This window comes from Notamacropus eugenii, chromosome 5 (genome assembly GCF_028372415.1).
Source record: "Notamacropus eugenii isolate mMacEug1 chromosome 5, mMacEug1.pri_v2, whole genome shotgun sequence".
In the NCBI taxonomy this organism is placed as follows: domain Eukaryota; kingdom Metazoa; phylum Chordata; class Mammalia; order Diprotodontia; family Macropodidae; genus Notamacropus; species Notamacropus eugenii.
In genome coordinates, this window is record NC_092876.1 from 187036161 (window position 1) to 187042160 (window position 6000).

At 40.0% G+C, this 6000-nt stretch overlaps 1 protein-coding gene across 2 annotated transcripts in view; it reads right to left on the bottom strand.

Moving 5' to 3' along the window:
• The window catches only part of GJA3 (gap junction protein alpha 3), a 40851-nt gene extending 35176 nt beyond the window's left edge, over positions 1–5675 (bottom strand). The window contains exon 1 of one of the 2 annotated variants that reach the window (XM_072611671.1): positions 5361–5675. The gene's annotated coding sequence lies outside the window, so the exon portion shown is untranslated. The remainder of the gene's footprint in view (positions 1–5360) is intronic. The other variant, XM_072611669.1, reaches the window with a different exon arrangement.
• Positions 5676–6000: the final 325 nt, after the last annotated feature.

Genomic DNA, 6000 nt, shown 5'->3' on the forward strand with positions numbered 1-6000 from the left:
ACTCAAACTATGGGTTTGTACCACTTCCTTTGGGAGATGATTCAGGAAGCTAATATTATAGCAAAGAGACATAGCATACTCGCCTTATTTTCGCTCTCAGACCCCATACATTTAATAGAATCATAAATGTATTTCTTTCTCTTTTACACCCTCTAATTATCCTTTATCAAAAGATGCCACGATTTGCTAAGGTTTTTGCCAGTAAAAAAAAAAAAAATCCTTGAAAAACACCAAGACTTTTTCCCTAAAAAAATATATCCCACTGCTTCCATAACTTCTACTTTACATCCTAAAGTAATTCCTTTCCCACTTTGGTGATCTGACCTTTCAGATATTTATAGATGGTTATCCCCTAAGTCTTCATTTGGCCAAGCTAAATATATTTAAGACTTTTTTATCTTGTCAGTTAAAAAAAATGCTGATTTCTAGCATTCCCATCAGATATAACAATTTTTTTTCACATTTTGTGGATATTTAAATTCTTGATTATGGTAATTATATTTTGTCAAGCAAAATAAATTAATGTTGCATTACTTTATAAATAGCTGCTTTTAAGAGTGGCACCTGAGGCTGTGAAATGAGAAATAAGACAAAGAGTCAAATCTGGTCAATGTGTTTCTAGGCATATTTTTCCTCAGTGTCAAAACCATGTCTTACATCATCTCTTAAGATTACAGATTATGAATTCCAAAACTGGCACTAAATCATATCTGTAATTAGAATCTTAAAGTTAAAATTTAAAATTAATAGTTGTTCTAATTTGCATTCAGTTGACAAGAAAGTAGTCTTGATAGGAATTAGAAATATTGCTAGAATCATAGGTCTAGAAGTGGAAGATACCTCCAAGTCCATTTAGCTCAACTTCCCCATCTTACAATTGAGAAAACTGACATTTTCAAAGAACTTGCCTTAAATCACCTGCTTAGGTGGGATTTGAAATCCTCTGATTCAAAAAGCCAGTGCTCCTTTCTCTGGTCCCACCAATTTAACCTTATTCCAAAAATTCTTCTACCATGATTAACATGCTAATCAGTGAAGTAATTCTTCCTAGTCGTTTAGCAAATTATTATCTAAAGCTAAAATTTTCTTGAACTACAGCTAGTGGGACTACACTAAAAGTTGTAAGTGGGCCATTGAAATTTTTTGCTCATCTAAATGAGCTTTTAGATGTAAAAAATATACCACATTCCCCCAGCTTAATTTCAAAACAAAAGTTCCAATTTTTAATAATCAAGCAGAAGACAGTTCTGTTATTTTCCTTAACTTAAAACAGAAAATGAGGAAACTGAGGCAAATAGGATTAAGTGCCTTGCCCAAGGTTAGACAGCTAGTAAGTGTCTGAGGCCAGATTTGAACCCAGGAAGGTGAGTCTGTTTCCAAGTCCAGCGCTCTATCTACTGCACCACCTAGCTGCCTCCAAAAATACAGCCTAGCAGAACTTTATTTTGTGAAGGGATGAAACAATAATGAATGAATTAGAGAACTGTAAAAATTGCCACCCAGCAGATAATAAACTAAGTACACTTCCATAAAAGCTGAAGTAGGAATGAGATTTATTCTCTGAATAGATAGGAAGCAAATCATATGGTCTGAAAATGTGACTGAAATATCTTTCTTATAAAATGTCCTGGTCAAATAAAAGGCACACTTGCCTTTTAATTCAGAAGCTACATTAAATGTTTTCAAGGAATTTCAATGTCCACTAGGAAAAAAAATATAAGGATGTGATGTGATGTAAAGATTAGTGGGAAAGCTGCTGCTGAAGTACATTATTCAGGTTATGGTGGTTTGAGAAAGTAAAAATCACCTTGTATAGGACATATTTTCACTGTTAGAAAACAGCTGATCAGATACATACAGACTATTTTAAGTACAAGTTCTGTTAATTGTTGCTTCAGATCAGTATGTGCCAAAAGAGAAAACATGAAGCCTCAGTAAATGGTCAGCACTAGTACATCTCAGAAGAAAACTCTGATTTTACATAATATTAATTATGCACAAAGAAGATTTCCTTCGGATGATTCCTAGGTTCAGATTTATGCTCTTTAGGTCTTGGCATAGTAATCTCTCTATCTGTCTCTCTCTCTGTCTCTCTCTCTGTCTCTCTGTCTCTCTCTCTCTCTCTCTCTCTCTCTCTCTCTCTTTCTCTCTCACGCACACACACACACACACAATCTCTGAAACTTTTACAACCCAAATATTACTTTAAAAAGTGTGTCAATCATAAAAGTAGTATTTCTCTCATAATAATCCAAAACAGGGATTCTGGATGTGTGGGGGATGGGAGTGGGGTGACGGATCCCTTCGGCAGTCCAATGATACCTATGGATACTTTCTCAGAATAATATTTTTAAATGTATAAAATAGGTGCATAGTGGAGAGAGCTCGACTTGTTGTGACAGAAGAGCTAAATTCAAATTTGGCTTCTGGCTTCAGACACTTTCTAGCTGGGTGACTCTGAGCAAGTCACTTAATAATCTCAGTTTCCTCATCTGATAGGGATAATAATCTTACCTCACATGGCTGTGAAGATCAAATGAGATACTTGTAAAGAGATTTGTAAGTTTTAATATGCGATATAAATGTTAACTATTAATTTAACTGTTAATTGTTACTATTAAAATATAAGAATTAAAAGGGAATCAATTAATAATCAATAAAAGGGAGTCAAATAATTCAAAATAAAGATGCATTATTTTTCTCTTCCAAATTCACAGACCTCCTGAAATCCCCTTGACCTAAAATCTATGTAATCTTCCACAGCATAGAATGAAGCACTTAAAAAAAAAGGTATTTGGAATTTCATAAACAGATAAAAAAGTTGTAGGTCATCAGAATCTAAACATTTAAAATTATAGTGGTTTTCTCCATTTCTTTGGATTATGATTATGAAAACGGTAGGTGCAAGATTATAGAAACTGTTGCCATTTCCTCTCACATTATGCTTTTGAAGAAGCAGGAAAAGTGAAATACAACTAGGTCCTCCATTAGTATGAATAAGGAATCCCCTGAAGTGGTTGCATGTATTCGAATTCACATTATTTGAAGTTATAATTATATAAAATGTGGTCACTGGTTCTAGCCCAATGGAAATATGCAGTGTGAATTCAAATAATGCAACCATTTCCAGAGGGATTCCATCCTCTACCCTAATAGGGTCCTAACTGTACTTCTAGATATTAAAATTTTTTTTCCCACAACTTCAAGAATAAGTCTAAAACTTCACCTTTATAATGGATCCTTTTCCTATCTAAACACGTACACAGAGTACTAAAGTGACAAAAGAAGCTGAAATCATAAAACTATACACACTCTATGTTCATATCTACCGACTTACATCCAGGAAAGATGATAGCTTTAAAGCAAATTGGATTCAGCTCCATGTCGCTAACATCTTGGGAGACACAGAAATTTCCACAAAATCTTGAATCCCTGCTTTGTTTGAATTCATGAAGCCCAGATTTGGGAACTTTAGGAGATTGTGTAATATGTAACTGGTTATAATGCTTATGCCTACTTGTGAAGGGCATTTTATAAAAAACATTTACAGACAGCAGTTAAATATTTGTTCTCTGAGTTCAAGTAATGGGACTATCTAAGAAATACAATTTAAATTTTCAACATGCACACAGCTATGAAGCTACATAGAATGACTCTGTATGTGTGTATTATACGTTCAATTTGGTTCATTATTACAATTCAATTCAACAAAACTTTATGGAATAATACCCTTTACATGTAAGACACTGTATAAACTGTTACATGAATTATAAGTATATTGTGTAAGTTATTTAAGAAAATGAATAGGTACTACTAGTCAACATAAAACTAATTTCCCGCAGTGATAAAATGGTTTTGCCAGTCACTCTAATTCCAAGATCACGTATTCTTCCTGGATATTTATCTCAATAGGAACCAAACTGCTGGACCCAGGACAAATTAGCTGACGTTTACTCAAAAGACACTGACAATACAACTAAATCTCCCTTTCTTTCTTTTATACTGTTCAGGAATCTATGTTTGCTTTGCAAATACCTTTCCTAGCATGACTGATATATTGCCACTATACTAAATCCATATACTAGAAGGGAATTTTAATTCCAGGGTTATAAACTCATGCCAGCTGTTTTTGTATATATGTAAAAAAAAAATCACAGGCTGCATACTTGGTTGAGTGATGGAGTTAAAACTTCACCTGTCTTTATAAAACTGTACTCAGGAGCAGGTAAGTGGTAGAGTAGATAGGGCACTGGACCTGTAGTTAAGGAAGACCTCAGTTCAAATAGGGCTTCAAGACACTTTGTAGCAATGTGACCTTGGGAAAGTCACTTAACTTTCGTCTGCCTCAGGTTCTTCCTTTATACAATGGGGTTAATAATAACAATTACCTTCCAAGGTTATCGTTGAGGACAGAATAATATTTGTAAACTACATTGCAAACCTTAAAGTGCTTTACAAATATTACCTATTCTTATAAATGCTCACAAACTCAGTCATGGCGTTCAAGGGTAAGTTAGGTCCACTAGAGTCCAAAGGAGTAGGAAAGCAAAGCTGTACTTACAGCAATTTCATGCACAGATGCTCTAAAAATGAAAAAGACTTCTCTGGAATACAAACATATTAAAAGTATTGCTAATTGTCTTGGATGAGCTACAGGCACCTAAACATCATAAGGACTAGTCATTTCTAACGAAAGCTACAGCTTGTGTCTTCCTTCCTCCCTCCCTTTCTCTTCCCCCCATATCCAGCATAATTTGTGAATTGCCCTAATATAATCGATCACTGAGCAACGCAAACCTCCCCTGCCAAGAGCTGTCCTCCATCACTTGGCGCTGGAAGACTTCTCATGAAAATGTGTAAATGGTCCTTGGGCTCCTAGTTAATTTCTGGCGCTCACTTACACAACACCTGAAAGCACAACTCTCAGTCAAACTCTGTAACAGTTCTCCAGCGGGGAAGGCGCTCCTCCCCTCAGCGGCAGCAGGTCAGTTTCAGTGCAACCCCCAGAAAGCTCCTCAAGGACCTAACTCTTCGCCAGGCAGCTGGAGGCCCAGGAACTGGACTGCAAACATCGCCCCAGCCTCAGTTCTCCCCAAGGGTCTTTATCCCGGCCAGCTGGAGCCTGTTCGGGGTGGGGAGCCGAAGCGCTTGGCATATCAGAGCCTACCTTTGGCCCGAGAGGCCCATAGCACTCTCCTCTAGATAGAGTCGGAGAGCCAGACTTTCCGCCCCACAGGCGGCCTCCGAGGGGGCCGAGGTCGGCCCTGCCCCTGCTGAGCTGCTCCCCCACCTCGACCCCCCAAGCTCAACCCAACCCGGCCCGGGCCGGCCCGGGCCCCCTCCACTCTGCCTGCGCTTACCCAGCAGCTCCGACCGCGGCCGGCCAAACTGACGCGCGCTGCCCCCAGTCCTTGGCCCAAGGGGGGGCTAAGGCCACTCGGACAAGAAGCCAGGCTAAGGCGAGGCTGGAATGCTTTTCTTTCTTTTAATATTTCTTTTCCTTTTCTTGAAGAAGTGTAATGCAAACTTAACGTTCGAGCCTCCAGCCAGGAGAAGCCGGCTTCTCCCCTTCCTCGGCCATCTCCGCTACCCTAATGCGTGACCGGGCATGGCTGCCCCCACCAAGCGAGTAGCCCCGGCCGGCCAATGCCACGCCCCTGCCACTTCCAAAACTCATCACTTTGGTGGAGGCGGCCCGGGTGGGGGGAGGTCAGAGGGGCGCACGGCCTGCTTCGTCTCTTTGGGCGTTGTGCGCCTCCGCAGGGGCACCTCTCTGCCTACCCGTTCTCGGGAAAAGCGGGGGTGGGGGGCTGTTCCCTACCCCTGGCCCAGGGAGCGACCCCGCAGTGCCCACAGCTGGCGCGGGACTAATGGGCAAACTTTTGTCTCGCTGCCCAGCTTCACCAGGGCAGAGGTGAGTGTGCGAGAGCAGCCTGAGCTGTAGCCTCGTAATACACCCACACTTAGCCCCGGCTGGCGCCTGGCTGCCACCGTGCATGC